The sequence below is a fragment of the Phasianus colchicus genome, chromosome 3, assembly GCF_987193195.1.
Source record: "Phasianus colchicus chromosome 3, bPhaCol1.hap1.1, whole genome shotgun sequence".
In the NCBI taxonomy this organism is placed as follows: Eukaryota; Metazoa; Chordata; class Aves; order Galliformes; family Phasianidae; genus Phasianus; species Phasianus colchicus.
Genome location: NC_143438.1, coordinates 72,899,795 through 72,917,569, shown reverse-complemented (window position 1 = coordinate 72,917,569; position 17,775 = coordinate 72,899,795). Strand labels below are relative to the sequence as shown.

The 17,775-nt window shown below is 38.9% G+C and overlaps 1 protein-coding gene across 7 annotated transcripts in view; it reads right to left on the bottom strand.

Moving 5' to 3' along the window:
* CPQ (carboxypeptidase Q) overlaps positions 1–17,775 on the bottom strand; it is a 160,794-nt gene that overhangs the window by 141,938 nt on the left and 1,081 nt on the right. The gene's annotated exons all lie outside the window — the stretch shown is intronic.

Below are 17,775 nucleotides of genomic sequence, written 5' to 3'. Positions count from 1 at the left end.
TACCAAAAAAAAAAAAAAAAGTTAATTTTTAAAGTATTGCACACAGCAGGACCTTTAACTTAGAATATAAATTCTCAGTCATTTTGTGGAGTAGGCAAGTTTCACAATAGCCAAGTAACTTTATAAATCAAACTGTCAGAAGGAACCGGAATATTTGTCTAATTTGACCACCACAGAATGATTGCAGAATATGCTTGAATTAACTCCTTCTACCAAAAGCCACAGAGCAAACCATCAGCTAAGTAATTCCTGAGGGAGCAGAAGTGAGGTTACACCAGTTGTGTACCCCTGGAAGCGCATGACAACTGTACTGAAGCCTTCTACCAGCTCCACTCTGAATGGGCTAAACTAAGAAATTACATTCCCATCTACGCTTGTTACAGTGAAACACAAATAGCTGAACTCATTTTCTCACCATGTTCACTCTGGATCATTTTCCAGCATTTGCTAAATAATAAATAAATAAAAGAAAGCCTTTGTAACAATGAAGACACCTCACCATAGAATGAATTCTGACATCACATCTAATATATGTCTAGTCTCATTTCCTCTCCTGTCCTCTATTAGCTTCAGTGTATTTATATTTCCACCTAGAAATCTTTGGCTCAGTGCAAGCTTCAGGAACTATTCCTTTCACTTCCCCTCGTTCAAGAAACACATTAAGGAAAACAAGAATCTCGGAAATCCAGATCTAGGTTTGATAGTTTGTACAGTTGCCACTTCTGGTTTGTTTGGTCTTTTTTTCAACTTACTCTTTCGAAGAAGTTTTACCATGACAGAGCATCCTAGGAGGAGAGCATTATCAACTGCACTGAAGAGTGTAGTTGTGTCAGTGAAAGCTAAGAGTTTATTCTCTCTCTATATTACTGTAAGAAAGCACTTGTAACTTGAAGCATAATCTCTGGGAAGTCAGGAACATGCATATTACAGGACAGTGAGGTTGGAAGGGATCTCTGGAGGTCCATCCATATCCACCCATTCCAGCACTCCGGTCTTCTCCATGATCTCAGCAAGACTACAGCCCCACAACTGCTCAAAGTTCTCTAATTCCTTGAGTTTATTCCCCACACTGCATGTGTGGGGAATATTGCACACAGGCACTTAGAAGCACTTAGAAGCACAGATTGCCAATTGAAGAGGCAGCTGACCCAGAGCACCTTTCTGAGAGCTGTGAGCTGACCAGCTCCCAAGAAGGATGGGAGACCCAGCAGGGATGCATTCACAAGACACCATCTTAAATGCCAGCTGGTACAAGAAGACAGTTTTGTAGAAAAAAAACACAGAAAGAAGAAAAGGATTAAACACATTGCCAGAATTCATAAATGACCAGAGGGGAAAAAAAAAAAAAAGACAAATTACTTGGAGTCACAAAGCCCAGCTTATAGGCTAATCAATGCAAACCACTTACCTATCATAGGCCTTTGTGGGCCTTTCATAAAGAGCAAGTTCAACAGTAGCTTGAGCAATACATGAATATTAAACTGTTCTCTTTAACTATACAAATGTTTCCTAAACTTGAGACCCTGGCAGTAAAATATTCCTGAGAACGATGTGCTGCTTTCCCAAAAAAAACAAGAGAAATCACCTGTGACTTCATCTGCATGCAATAAATCCACTGCAAAGATCTCCTCTCTTGCTGTAAGACACGAGGCAAAGGTCTGGCACAAGCTGGAGCTGAAGACTCTGGGGTTATCTCAGGACACTGACAGAGAACTGTAAAAAGCCTGTTAGAGTCTGAGCTACTGTTTATTTGCGGTTATAGTACACAGAGAGCATTGGTGTATTTTTACTGCTAAGCTCTGTACTTTCCCCATACTTCTTCCCTTTGGACCAGTTAATTACAAGCTCACAGACATCCTCTGCTAGACACATCAGCTATTTTCTCAGGACAACCATGCTTGTCCCTTGTTTTTTGCCAGGCTCACCATTCACAAGGGAGCAGGAAAGATAATCTGATTTTTGACAGAAAGCAAATTCTTGCCAAGTGGAGTAAGACAATTTTGTGGAGTTAGTTCAAAAACTTAAAACTTGGGCTTTTGTTTGATTAAGGGCTTGAAAATCTACTAGACAATGCTGATATACTTAAGTTGTTGAAAGGAAAACGCAGGAAGAATTTTTAATTACCATTTAATACCTCAAGGAGCCCCCAGCTACCAACTTCATGCATTTTTTTCAGTGGAGAAACAAAACCAGTTATCACATTCTCTAAGAAATGTTTCCTTTGCTCTTTCTAGCCTCATCCAAAACCAGCAGCATCCTTGCTCCAATGACTGCCCCAGAGGATCTGAATTTCAGGGCCATGCTTCTTCCCTGAATTTCCCACTGAACATTGAAAACAGACGTTTCCACAGCTTTTGAGGATGCAGCCAGCAGTGTTTCACTACCTGCCATTGCCCACTGGTAGAGCACATAACTGATTTCAAATCCTGAGCAAAGGCACAAGGATGGAACCACAATGCATCTCGCCTTCCTCAAGTAGACCAGCATAATCTAGTCAATAACTAGAAGCATTCAGAAATAATTTCTTGCTGGGTAAAGTAATGCCATACCCTCTTAGACTGCAATACAGGAATCACTCTGCTGCTAATTCAGAGAAAAGAGCACATGTTCTCACAGTCTGCAACATCAAGTTTGTCACCCCAGTGAGTCAGAAAGTATTGGTTCTTGCACATTTCACTAGCTGGATTCAGCAAGTGAGCATCACTGTGCCTGCCAAATTAAAAACTAATAATAATAATAGGATATGCACAAATCTTCAATGCATTTAATTATTCATTGAATGTCTTCAGTAAAACTTCAGAGCAAAATCAGATAGGAAGAAAACACGCTTTCAGGAAGTGCCATCCTTTCTCCAAGTCCTATTAATACAACTAATTTTGTGAGTCCTTAGTACAAAATAAGCATCTTCTAGGAGTAAGAACCTGGGATTCCCCCTTGCTCTTCTAGCAGGCAAGGATGCTCAATAGAGCATTACAGTTAAGCTTCCTCTAGTTTATTTCTCCATATACACACATCTTACATGCACAGAAAGGACACAGAAGGGCCTACTGTGTTCAGCCAGGCCTACAGCCTCAAGTTTAGGGTATTCTAAAAAGTGAAGCTTTCAAGAACATGTAAAACTTCTAACTCCCACCTTTCACTTCTCAAAATGGATTTCTAAATGCTGGCACATTAAGCAAAAAGTGGGAAGCACCACTGCTCCTCTGACATTTTGAGCAGAACCAATAGCCACTCACGTATCGGAGACAGCATGTTTATGGCAGATGAACTTGGTCTCTCCAGAGACTTCAGCAGGGCTTAAAGCTCCAGCCCAGAGGGTTATACAGGTTCCTACCTCTTAGACAATATAGAAAATCTGAGACAAATTTCATTGAGAAAGTCTGGAGCAAGGAAGAACTACCCTCAGTGGAGGAGGATCTGTTTATGGAACTGACAAAGTATGGGCTGGATGAGCAGGCACTGTGGTGGTTGAAAATGGACAGGACAAGCTCAGAGGTCTATAATTACTGGGACAAAGTCTACTTAATGGCCAGTAACTAGTGGCATCCCTTAGGAGCCAGTATTTGGTCCAATTCTCTTCAATACCTTCATTAATGATCTGGAAGCTAGGACAGAGTGCTGCCTTTGTAGCTTTAAGGTGATACAAACTTAGGAAGAGTGGCTGATGTAAGACACAGTTGTACTGCCACTCAAAGTGAAGAGAGAAACGGGCAGACAGGACCTTTACGAAGGTAAACCCTCCAAATGTCTGAATGAAGGGTGCAAGGAGGATGGGGCCAGGCTCTTTTCAGTTGTACTCAGTGCCAGGAGAAGAGGTACAAATTGAAATGCATGAAATTCCATCTAAACACAAGAAAATGCTTCTATATAGTAGGGACGGTCAGGAGCAGGAACAGGTTGTCCAAAGGGGCTGTGATGTCTCTGGATGTGGAGATATTCAAAATCTCACTGAGCACAGGTGGTTTGTGCAACATGCTGCAGCTGATACTCTGTAAGCAGGTGGGTCTGGACTACAAGAGCTGAAGATATTTCTCCTCTAGTTTAGATCCGTTATTCAGAATATGAAATGGACCCATAAACACAAGCTGAAAATACTTAAAAATATCAGGGGAGAAAAAGTTAGAGATGTAAAAGAGAAATAAAAGGCAGGAAAAAGTATTTTCCAGCTCCCATGAGTACTATAAGGGAATAAAATGTACAGCTTGTTGCCTTCATTGTGCAGACAGTGTAATAAATGCATTTAATAGTAGCTAAGCAGCTACTTTAAAGATGCTTGAACCTATTGTCTGATCCATTTATCCTCAGTTAACTATTCTCTTTGATGTTAAAGGGCAAGATCATTGGGATCTTCATCTTTTCTGGCACCATTATATATAACAGCCTTAGCCCACCTGATCTGTAAACAGCTAACCTTTGTTATAACCATTACAATCATTATAATACAAATTACTTAAATGCAAAAGATGGAAAATTTCAGTAGAAAAGATAATAGAAAAAAAGAAAGTATCTGCCGAGAATTCTATCTCTAGCAATCAGATAACTGAAAGAGGGGCAGAGGGAATGGAAATAAGAGAAACAGGAAGGCAAGCAATGCTTCTGCTTCAGTGTGACAAAGTTTTCCCAAAATCCCAGTTGAAAATACAGACAAATGGATGCAAAGAGTTCACAAGAGTCCCAGTTATGGGAAATGAGGGAAAGGAAAAACAGTAAATTAAGGATATTAACCACGTAATTTCTAAGTGTCTCCTAAATCTGTAAAGTACCTATCGGTTTCCTAACCATGTACCATTTGATTTTCCTCCAAGGAATGTAGGAAACCTTGAAATCATACAGTGATTTTGATAACATTAAAATAGACTGAAAAGCCCCAGGGTAACAAACTCACATGCTGCACAGTGATGTCTGATACAGTTAACAGCATCTGAAAGAAAGTTTGTTGTGACAGCTGTGGAGTAGAATGGCTGGAAGGGTAGGTGGACTTGCAAAGTGAGGAGGAGATTTCTGCCTAAAAATAAAGTCACAGAGCCCTTCCATCACTTAGAAAGATAAGGGAAAAAGAAAACAAAACCACTTTATAATCTTGAAGAGTAAAGCAGGAAAGCAGGCATTTCTCAGATTGCTCTTCCAGAGTTGTTAAGAATCCTCATCTGAGAGAACATTTTGTTCCAAATCAGTTAAAAAAATATCCTGGCTTTGGAAACATACACAGTCAAAATTATCATCTGTGTTACAAAGTCTTTTAAATTAGCTTTTTATGTCTAAAGCTAAGGAAAGGAAGAGTGTAACACACTATGGATGCAAGACTTTGAATACAGTACTGAATCTTATCATATTTGACCACAAACTCTAAAATTCCAGAGTGAACATCAAATCCTGCGCTGTTCTACCTTTACTGGCTTCAGAAGAACTACTGTTATTTACTACAATTTAAGATACATCATGAAATCCTTGAAAAGGTAACTATAGCCTCGCAGTTTATAAGCATGTCCAACCAGGTAGTGATACTGATTTCATGTCACAACAGGAAGTTTAGAAGAGAGCTAAGGATCAAAACAGAAAAAGCCCAAATATGCTTAGAGACACCACAAATGTAGCTCCCCATCTAGCAAAAGAAAACACTTATACACTATTCACACCCTGTGCGGGAAGTTCTACAGCTTAACACAGGAGGGAAGCAGTAACAGGAACTGCACTGAACTCTTCCCACACCTCCAAGCCTCAGAATAGCAACAGGTACCTTGCTATAAGCTTACTCAGCAGATGCTGTTCAAGAGGAAGGTAGCAATCTTGAAGAATCACACCATAACCCACTTGCAATTCCCTATCAGTGAAGCTACAGAAACCATTCTGCAACTTTCCTATGAAGCTGTGGCAGCCAAAGCAATTTTTTTTTTTTTTTTTTTTTTTTAAGATATCAGCACAGAACAACATCTAGGTCATGTAGCAACTGATGCTTAACATGCATTCAAAATACAAACAGTCCTCAAAAAAGAGTACATTATCTTTCCAGGATTCAGTGGGATTTTTAGACAGGAGTAACAGAACAGAACAGAAACATTTAAAGAAAGAAAGACAGCTAGAAAACAACAGTAAAGAAATTCAGATACAGAAGGAGAAAAAAATATATATATACTCATGTACGTGACAAAAACATAGTGGCCTCTTATTAATTTAGGGAACACTTCTTGATTGTGAATGCCCTTTGAACAAACAGACATGTTCAGATGGAACTTCTTGCCTTCAGCAAGACATCTTACGCCCTTTATTTAGAGTTAAATTATTCCTACAATTCTAATGCTGCATTTTTATTAAAAGACAAGTAGAATGCATCTGGCCAAAAGATGTAACATATATCAGAATAAATAATCCTATACCAGAACAAAGCCTGGAACAGAAGGTACGACTCATCCACATCACTGGACAGCATTACCTGCTAAAGGTGATGGATGGAAGCTGTAAAAGGAGCAAAGTGAGCTTCTTTATCAGGAGCCAGAGCAGGTCTGCCAGTCTGTTGCAAACTGGCCCCCAAACCCTGAAGAAGCCCAAATCCATCAAAATGCCATGCTGCTGGCACACCTGGGCAGTGGCTCTGCTTCCAGCAGCAGTCGAGCACCGCAGTAGCCAGTCCCACAGAACATGTATGCTTTGTGCTGCCCCACCAGAAAATACAAACACTTCAATGCCTCCTGACAACAATTAAATCAGAGATTTAAAGCTGACTACATATTACAAACGTTGATGGGCTGGATTCGTTGCTTTATTTTTGCCATAATAAAGCACTAAAATAGGTAATTATGTGACAGAGTGCGATAGATCAAGTTTTCAGAAGAAGTGACACGTCTGGTTTGGTAAGCATACCTACAAATCATAGAATCACAGAATCATAGAACCACTCAGGTTGGAAAAGACCATAAAGATCATCAAGTCCAACCACAACCTGACCATACTACCCTAACTCTAACAACCCTCTCCACTAAATCATGTCCCTGAGCACCACATCCAAACTGTTTTCAAACACACCCAGGGATGGTGACTCAACCACCTCCCTGGGGAGCCTATTCCAGTGATTAACAACTCTTTCTGTAAAGAAGTTTTTCTCAATATCCAACCTAAACCTCCCCTGGCACAACATGAGGCCGTTTCCTCTCATCCTGTCACCTGTCACCAGTGAGCATCTGAATAAAACTTTTCATTTTAAGCCAACAAGTAATACATGTTATTAAATGTTTTAAAGAAGAAGATAAGAAATACATTTTGAAAAGCATTCAACCACTTTAGCTGCTTTACTCCATCCACCTCCAATCCTATTTTATAGATATACTTACAATTCCCAATTAAGTAAAAATATATTATTGCTCAGCATTGCTGACTATGATAAAGTATTTAATATTAATATTTTTTCCTCATTAAAATAACTGTAACTTTTCTCAATATCTTTGTACTTCATACAGTCTCTCTATAGTCACAGGAAAAACTGTGTTCATCATACTCTCAGAGTATCAGCATTCAAGGGGTTTTGTGAAACATACAAGTGTGATGAACACACTGCTAGATCTGCTGAAAAGCTGATATTATAGTCCTCTGCCTCCTTAACTGTAAGATATGTCTAACAAGACTTCTCTTTCCAGAGTAAGAAATGTGAATTTGTAAATACAAGTATATGAAAGGGCACAGCATCAACTACTGCTCCCTACAATTGACAGAAAAATGAACTTTATGATGCATACATTTATTTATTCAGAATGGGAAAAAGATATTAATTTCAATGAGACATGCTATAAAGTATGTTGTTTATGACTTTGTCATGTTCACTAGGACATAACATTAGCACTCAAATATCATATTGTATTTCAACATAGCAGCATCAGAAATAAAGTGCTACTGCAAAGTACAGCTGAGGCCACCATTCCAAAGTAGACTGCAATGCAAACTAGAAAGAAAAAAAAAGGTTAAAATGTTTAAATGAAAGAATTGAGAAGAGACTGTAAACAAGATAAATACACTTTACTCAAAGAGCCTGAGCTGATTTTCAGCCAATTTTGAGAAACAGATTTGCAAAGCTGGACCTCAGGAAAGCACCACTAACATTTCCTAGCCAAAACTACTCCTCAGCACAGCACACATTTGCCTACTTTGATCAGTACAGTTACTAGGCAAAAGGAGGTTCTGATTACAGATTTTAACTTCTAATTATTTTTCACTGCTACTTAAGAGGCAAAAAGTTATTCAGTAATTTTGCTACTGCAGGAAAAAAAAAAAAAAAAAGAATCAGTTACTACAGGAGAAATCTACTGCTATAAGTGTTTTTGTTATTATTATTTTTTTTAAGAGGCAGTCAGCCAGCCCAGTTTGGATTAGGTCCACAGTGCCAGCCACTGCAGATACTCTGAGGTAAGCTTGCCATTAAAAACTGACAACTACAAACAGACAAAATGGATAAGTAATTGAAAGAGGAGGAACCCAAAAGTGACATCTCCAACTCAATAACACCACAAAATACATTTCAATTAGCAACGCCATTCAATCTCTCTCTGCTGATACCTCCAAGAGGAGCCATCAAAAGCTTTCTGCAGTGAGGCATATGGTCATATTACAGATTCAATTGGAATTCAACTCAAAACAAGGAAAAAAGAATATATAACGGAGTACACACACCAGTTATACAGAGAGAACAGTGACAAATGCTGACACAAGTGAGTCTTGTTGTGGCAATACCTGTTTTTCTGAGTCAAACAATTCTACTTCCTAAACTGATATTTTTAAAGATGCGTCTAAGATTTTTGATTGAGGACAGTGAAAACTTTCTAAAAGTAAACAATTAAAGTATCCAGTCTGCTGGTAATAAGTATTTCACAAAGTGTGTTCTCCATTTACTTTGTTCACACTAACATAGCTGGCATGTTTCCATCCAGAATTCTTATGCAGTGACTCCAAGGATTCCTCATGCAGGAGATGTGAGGAAACAGCAACTGAGCTGCTACAAGTTAGGAAATGTTACTTAAGCATCCCAAATTTTCTGTGTAGTCAAAATATTAAGATGGGAGAATACATACTGAAAAGGCTAGATGCATAACATTTTCACATGAAAGTATATCAGTGCAAAATTAAGAAGTTAATTGAATAATTAGTTCTCAAACAAACATCTTGTAACTTCTAGCTACAGTATGTCATAGATCCTCTGGGTTTTTTTGTTTGTTTGTTTTTTGTTTTGTTTTGTTTTGTTTTCTTATGGGAAAGAGAGGAGCATAGGGCTGAGAGCTGTCTGAATGAACACCAGTTTCTTAATACCTCAATACCTATTGATGATGAATTAACATTCTAAGCAGAAGACTGAAAACAGAAGAAATTTCTATATTAAAGCAGCCAAAAGTAACAGCATAAATCTGAGCAGATGTTCAAATCGGAGTTAAGACTGTCTAAAGCATCTTTTGGAGGGCTGTGTTTATTTCTCAGTACACAGAAGTACCATTCATGTGCTCAAATTAAAATATTTGAGTATAGTAGCATCAGAATAACAGTATCACTTACTATAAACTACATCTGCTTTTTATTAAGATGCTTACATGATGAATTATCCCTAAAGTTAAATGGAGATTATGCATGAAGTATAGTTTTCAGGTTCAGGATCATTAGCCATTGCCCTTAAACAGCATTTTCAAAGAGACTTCAAGCCATCAGTTTTAGGAAATATTTGTTTCCTTTTTTGCTTTCTTCTCAAATTTTCATTAAAAAGTTCTTAGAAAAAGACCCAAAATGACATAATTACTGTATTGTAATATATTTTAGACAGTGTTGTTAATGCGAGTAACTCTTCAAGCAAAAATAAATGTCTCAGTCTTGCAAAGACACATATGCAGAGGTACCACAGAACATATATGCACAAATACTAGCAGCAGTTTCAGAATAAATGACAAGAGCATAATGCCAAAACTTATTTATGAGCTACACTGGAAATAGCTTTCCAAAACAGCAAGAAATATTCGTGAGATGAAAAGTGGTTTACTGAACCATGAAACTGCCTTTTCTCAACACAGTTGTCTGAATGTTGTGGTATTAAAAAAAGAAATGGAGATCCATTCTCTAAAATACTCAGAGGTTCTACCAGTCTAACTATTTGTGGTACTCCTCGTTTGACTCAGATGACAACCTTGAACATGACTATACAAAAGTTGATACTGTATTTCAGCATCACATCAAGGGAGAATACTGATTTTGGCAAACTGGAGCTGACTAGGTATACGTTTATGACATTTTCTGGCACACATTTTACAGCATCTGGCACACACTTTGTAGCATCTGCAATACCATTCAAGGCAGAATGTGATCAACACTCTTTCCACAAATATTATGTGAAGATATCTCTTTGTCTTCGCACTGATGTAACTTTAATACTGCACCTGACTAATAATACTTAGAGATTAAATAATGCCAAAAAAAAAGTACAGGAGGAAACAAAACAGCTTAAGCTTTTCTCCTAGGCCTTAAATCCTGCTGCACCACCGCCTAGAGAGCCATAGCTCTGTTGCCAGACCCCAAGTTGCTCACTCTGTTCCTCCTGCTCTTGCATGTCACAGCCAAAACTCCTAGGTCTGCTGTAGTAGGTTTGCCTACATTTAAGATCTTCTCACAGCAACATGAAGTGACCTGGAACACAACAGAGGGTGAAGCCAGTTCCTCTTTAAATCACTATTTAACTACATGTTAGCAAAGTGGGGAGGCCGCCCTTGCACTGGGGCACCTCAGGCTTTTACTCCACCTGTTAAGTAGCCCTCTGCAAATACTGCTTTGGGAATGCCACTTCTGTGTGCTTCTAGTCACAAGACTAACCACTAAGGAGACAAAAGTTTGCACAATTAACCCACTCAGAGCACTCCAATTTAATTGGAAGACATACGAGGAGTGGCTGAGGCCGCTGTATATGTGCAGCCCAGAGCAGAGGAGCTGAGGGGAGGCCTGATGGCGGCTGCAGCTCCTCACAGGGAGCGGAGGGGCAGCGCTGAGCTCTGCTCTGTGTGACAGCGACAGGGCCCGAGGGAACGGCATGGAGCTGCGTCAGGGGAGGGGCGGGTGGGGGTCAGGGACAGGGGCTGCACCACAGGGCGGTGGGCATGGAACGGGCTGCACAGGGCAGTGGGCACGGCCCCGAGTGCCGGAGTTCAGGGGGTGTTTAGGCAGATCTCAGACACGGGGTTGGAATTTGAGGTGGTCCTGTGTGGAGCTGGGAGTTGGAATCAATGATTCTTTCATCTCAGGATGTTCTATGATTATGATTCTATGATACTATCCATTTTAAGAGACCGGTGATCTTCAAAACCACCCACCTGCCTTGTCACATACTGCATAAAATTCCGGGGCTTTACAACAGCATGAATAAGGAGGCTAACATTGGTGGTTCTTCAGCAAATCCAGATGATGCAAAGGTCAGTCCCTTCTAAGTTTCAATTAAAATGAAACTGATATTGGAGGATACATAAATTATCACTTAAGAATCAGTTACATATATTGTTGTTTAGATTTTATCACATATATCAGCTCGCAAGCAGGGACAATTATCAGGTAGAGTCTGCATAAAATTACAACTGATCCTTCAAGACGTAGCAAAATAAAAAAAAAAAAAAAAAAACCTTTTTTCTTTTCAGATAAAGTAGCATTCTATTCAGGAGGACCATCTCACCACATCTGCCCATACTTTCATGATTTCCTATGAGTGTCACTCCTCAGAATGTTCTTTAAAACCATCTGGAAGTCAGGCCAGGGCCTCTGCACAGCTTTGGTCAATGATGCAGAGATCAATCCTGCTCGCCAGTCAACGAAGCAGGGATCAGACCTGCTCCCTGACAACTTCCCAGTTATCCATGGGCACAGACCAGCACCGACGCTACAGCTCTTAACTTCATGCTTACCACAGTCCTACTTGTTGAACACAGAATACGTAAGACCATCTGGAGGGCAGGAGAGTCAGCAAAAAGCCTGCATTTCTTAAACGGCTTTCCCATTTCATTCATAGATTAAAGCTCTTTATACAGTAAAGTTACCTCCCGCTTTCAGAAGAGCAGCTGAGCTTGTACAGACCTCCACTCACCACAGCTGACAATGTTTTCCAAGAAAAAGGCCAGTATTAGCTGACTTTCATCCTTTTTATGCCACTTCTCTGCTGGGACAGGAGACGTTAGACAGCATGTTTTATTTAGTTAATTTTGGAAGGTCGTACAAGATGCCTACTCTAGTTGTTATTATTTATCCACTGTGCATCTTTTTTTTTTTTTTTTTTTTTAATACAGTTCACATAGTGATAAGCTCACAATAGTTATTTTTATGTAATGTTCTTCAAAGGAACTTTCCCATGCTCCCGCTTCTGTTTTCATCCTGCTAACTAGGCTGCATGTTCCAGATTTTCAGAAAACAGACATCTAAATACATTTAATTCTAAAACCAACATGCTGTTGAGAAAAGAAGCGATAGAGAAGTGCCACATCTTCCAGCACTATCATAATGAGGAAACACCAAAGGAAATAAAGCAGCAGGTGAAAGGAAGAAGTTAGAAAATGAAATGCCTATTTATTATTTCTCCACCCAGCATAACTGCTCTGACTTTGGTAAACACACGAGACCTGCAAAAGCATGGTGGTGGGTCTGACAAGAGCTCAGGATATAATTCAGTGCTAAGACTGCTGTGAGGGCTGCACCATAATCCCAGAAAATGGCTCTGGTTTCAAAAAAACAAACGAACATATAGAATCCAGATATGCTTCACAGACATATATACAGCCCAAATGGATTTTAGCTGTTGGGTTCATCTTCTGACTTAACATCAAGGTCACCAAAACAGGCCTCATTTTGTACGTTTGTTTTTACCCTCCTACTTTAAATAAAATTTGCCATATGATTTGGATCAAAGGAACATGGGATATATCACCATTGGTAACAGATATCTCTTCAAATAAAGCTTAAAGCACACATTAACTTTTTTCAGCTTAAACCTTAAAAGCTTAAAAGCTTAAACCATAATGCAATTTTCACAGACTGTTAAAGTACAAATAACATTAGACAGGAGAGCATGATGTGGAAGAAAAAAATACACCAGGATTTCCAGCTGTGCCAAAATTCCCATTCTACAGAAAGCATGAAATCTTGCTCACTTATGAACTTACCGCTGTTGTGTCAATAGGATTATCTTTACTCAAAAGCAATATTCTGAGCCAAAAACTTAGACCTATGAGCAATGAGAAAACTGCTAACAACAAAAAAAAACACTGAAAAATACTTTTTTCTCTAGGGATAAATACTCGCTAATGAGTTTTCAGTTCACCTACAGCCATATGTAAACACAGAAAGATAATCATTTTATTCTTAATTATATCTGTTTCCAACGAAACAAAAAATTTGTTGCCTCGGCCAAAATTAAGAAGGGAGGCTGAAGGCAGCCGCTACCTGCAACGAGCACAGCAAATTGTAAAGAGATGTTCTGACTATCACAGTAAGCTCCTCCATCCACTTTTCTTCTAGATCAGACACCACATTTGCTAGAGGAATTCAGAGGTGCCCTGTGGTTTTACACCAGTCCAAAGTGAGGCAACTACCCAACAACTCCATAAGATCCACTCGTGCCAGAAATGTTGGGTTTGGCTATGTCAGGTCTTTACAATAGTTATGGCTGTACTGTACCCCAGATAAAGCTGCAATGCAAGATGCATTTGCTGGTTCAGGCAGCACAACATGCTGGAAACAAGCACATCTGTCCTCATTCGATTATTCCTTGAAGAGCAGCCACAGACTGATTTCTGTTCATTACCACCCTTCAGTCAGGTTTCTCTTTGGTCATAACAGGTAAATCCAAAACAAAATGTGAATCAGAGATCTTGGGTTGGTAGTAATGAGTATTCAGCTCAGTGCAGGTGTATGTTAACAGCTGATGGACTACACAACAAAAGTTTGGACTAGTCATGGCTTAAGTCCATATAGGTCACAGCTACCGTGGCTCTGCCCTCCAAACTGTCTTTCACTCACACCAGAACATTGCCCATGTGGTCAGGCAGCAAGTTGGTTCTGGGAACCAATCCAGCAAAAATATATTCCTTTTTGTTTCCAGAAATTAATCACAAGCATTAGTACCAGAGGTTATCGTTAAGGAGAAAATGAGGGTGTCCTACTCAAAGCAAGGTTGGTTGGACTGTGGCAGTGCAGACATCCTGAAAAGCATCCTGAAAACTGTTCCTTCCCTCACCTGTGCTACTGAAGAGCCTTGGGCAAAGGGACGGATGGCTGGCTGAGGTGGAAACCTCTACAGCAACTGCAGCTGGATTTGACAGGGCAGTAACTCAGAGTGGATGCACAGAAGTTCTCCAGACTGTTCTAGAGATTTTTTTGTTTGTTTTTTACTTCTGAACTATATAACTTCCCTATAACTCTTTACCTAACAGCAATCTGAAGACAACCAAATTCAACTAGTAATTAAAATCAAGTCAACTTCTCCTGGTAGGGTATCTCACAATGCATCAAGAAGGTAGAAACTGTCTGTTCTCTATAACTCTTGGCAGTGCTGAATACACTACCTGTGGTTAATGTTATACTTTTCTGGTATTATGACAACTTAAACTGGTTGTCATAACAGAAAATATTAACAGCCCACTACACTATATGATCAACTGAAAAAAAAATTAGTTACTTAATTTTTGTTTGCTTTCAAAGCAATGAAGAATTTCAACAGACTAGAATTCCAAGAAATGTTTTTGCAGGCTTCCACAGAAGGACAATTATGTTTCAGAGAGCACAACTAGAGAGAGTCTTAGAAGGTGAGCCTTATGATTCAGAACAATAAGAATTGACAAGATCAGAAACGCTAACCTCAAAACCCGTGGAAAGTAGATTAATCATTTCAGATTAATCAAATTTATGCTTTAGTTTTCAATAGCAATGGATAAAAAAAAAAGCTCAAACTCTCCAACTGAGTCTACAGCCTCAGATCTCACTTTAAAGCCTCAAAAAAGCACACTCTTTTCTCAAATGTCTATTGGCACACTCACAATATTATGTAAGTGCCTTTTGTGGAGCTACTTGAAACACCAAATTACTTTCAACTCACTTGTCTTATGTAAATTTAGTCAAGTGCCTCCTCCGAAAAAAAAAAAAAGTAATACAGAAATTAAAGACACAGGATATCAATATACATGTAACAGATGAAAGCTAGAAAAATTGGGGAAGGAGTGATCTCATTCCCTTTCATACACAGTGTTCTAGCAGGAAATGTACCACTGCTACATTCGAGTAAAAGATCAGACACCATAACCAGCAACTGAAAAAAGAAGTAAAGAGAAAAATCAAATAGACTAAAAACCAGAACTGTTTTCTTGCACTGACGCTAAAATGGACTTCACAAGGGTGACAACTGCCAGTCAAATAAAAGGTAAATCAGTGGGGTCACAAAACAAGTTTGGGCAAATCCTGAACCGGTGGCAGATGCCACTGTTGTACTGAAGGCAGGATGGTCAGCTGAACAAGTTTAATATAATTCTGCTTCATTGTTTGTATTTCTTTCGAAATACAGTCTACGACACATTAAATGAGATCAGCCTTTTCTCTATAAAATACAGCACCTTGATTTAGAATTCATCTTGGCAGGTTAAGAATTAAGATAAATCTGACCAGAATTTTTCTTTTCTTATACAGCCAGGTTTTGAAGATTGCACATCTTTTTCCACACCTCTCACTGCAATGGGTACTACAGTGAAACAGCTTCTAAGAGATACTTTTTGATCCAAATACCTGTTCACTGAACATTTCAACTGAATCCCAATTTGGCAGCAACAAAACCAAAGGAATTTTCACTTTTCTCTCTCTCTCATACTCACCGTGGAGAAAATTCTTCAAACAGATCTATGTTAACTAGATTTAAAAGACTCTAAGATAATATTACCATTCTTCATACCTGAACAGAAATACAAAATCCAAATGAGCTGAGTGTCTCAATGCTCTCTGTTTAAACCAGAACAAAACAAACAGTACCAGTACATTTTTTCGGTCTCAAAACAATAATAATAATAATCATCATCATCATCATGCCTCTTGCAGGATCACAACACCCAAAGTATCATTTCTAAAACTACAGGCTAATAAGGTTAACACTTTTCTCAGGCTGACATACAGTTTTGTCTTCTATTGTAAAACTGATTCTGTCGGAACTTTTGACTTAACCAAGTAATTGGCATTTAGGAGATTACAAATCGGAGCCAAAAATTCACTATTGCTATCAGAGTGAAAAATGTAAGTGACTGAGAGGTCAAATGAAGAAAGAACTTACATTTATTTTAGTACCTCGAGATTATTGTAGACATTTGGTAACAAAAACATGAAAGATTACTGCAATGCAGTTTTTGACAGATAATATTTTCTGTCCAGACTGAATAGAAAGAACTGCAGAACTTCAAGATTGTAATCGTTTTGTACATTTCTACGTTCAAAGTACTTTTTTAAGCAAAATATTTCACCCCTGCAGCTGCTATCTCTTAGATGTACTGCCATCCTTCATTTTCATCCTCCCACAACTGGGAAAGAAGGAAGAAATGACAAGACAAAGTTTTCAATCTTGAAACAAGAAAGTTTATATGCTAGAGCAGGAATAGATAAATGAATCCCAAGAGCATTATGAGTTTCTGCAATTGTATCAACAATAAGAGGCTGCGTAAGTTGCTTCCTTTCCCGAGTCGGTGTTAAAGACATGCAGGCATTTGCAAAACCACGTTATAAAACAAAAAAGAATTTATATGAGCTTTTACTGACAGATGTCTCCCAAAAGAGGTCAATGCCAGGTTGTTCTTCCTCAGCCCAGATTTGCAATCTGTTCTTATCTGATTTAGTATCTTATTGTTCTGCTGTTCAAAAGAATTATATGTATCTTAAACACCAAGAAACAAGATCGAGTAAGACAAAGGCTTAGTATGAAACTGTAAAGCTGCAGCGGCTCTGATCCATGTTTATCTGTACAGACTTCATCTAAAAGTCTGAAGCTGAGCAAAGCAGCACTGATTGTAAAGCACAACTCATACATGCTATTAAAGATACAGCAGATGCGTCTGAAGAAAGGAGGCAAAGTTTACAAGGAAACAAGGCTTATGACCTCTCACAGATAGGCTTTGCAAGGCTTCTTTGGGGAAAGATACATTGTAGAACTTATTCAAAATAATAATCTAACAGAAGGAACATCAGACAAGACTGCAAGGAGTTCTAAGAGGTGATAGAAGATGAGCATGAGAATGGCTTTTAACAAAAGGTTTTGTCCTTGCATAAAAGTAACCAAAGAAAAAACAAGGCTAACCCTTATCATCCTGGCTTAAATCCTACTGTCTCAAGAAAAAAAAAAAAAAAAGGGACATTCTAAACAAAGACATAGATGTAAACAGTCCTTTCATTCCCACACAGGGAATCTGTTCTCCAGCCATAGCAAGGATTGCTCTCTAAGAGAAAACACCCACGCACTCCCCTCTCATCAGCAGATTAATACACTCTTACCGTGCTTCAATACAAAAAGGCAACCAGATGTGAAACAGTTTCCAGAAACAGTAAAAATTAATCTAATTTTGAACTGAATGAAAACCAGACAGACAATTTTTTTTTTTTTTTAAACTCAAACCCACAAAATCAGGATTCCAGCTGGTGAACGTGCATGGCCCTTCCTGAGCAGCCTTTTGGGTACTCTTCCAGCACCTGGAAAAGTCAGGTCCCAAGGTGCTGCAGCTTGAAGGCAGAGGCAAGCTGCCATCAATTAAACATAAATCCAAC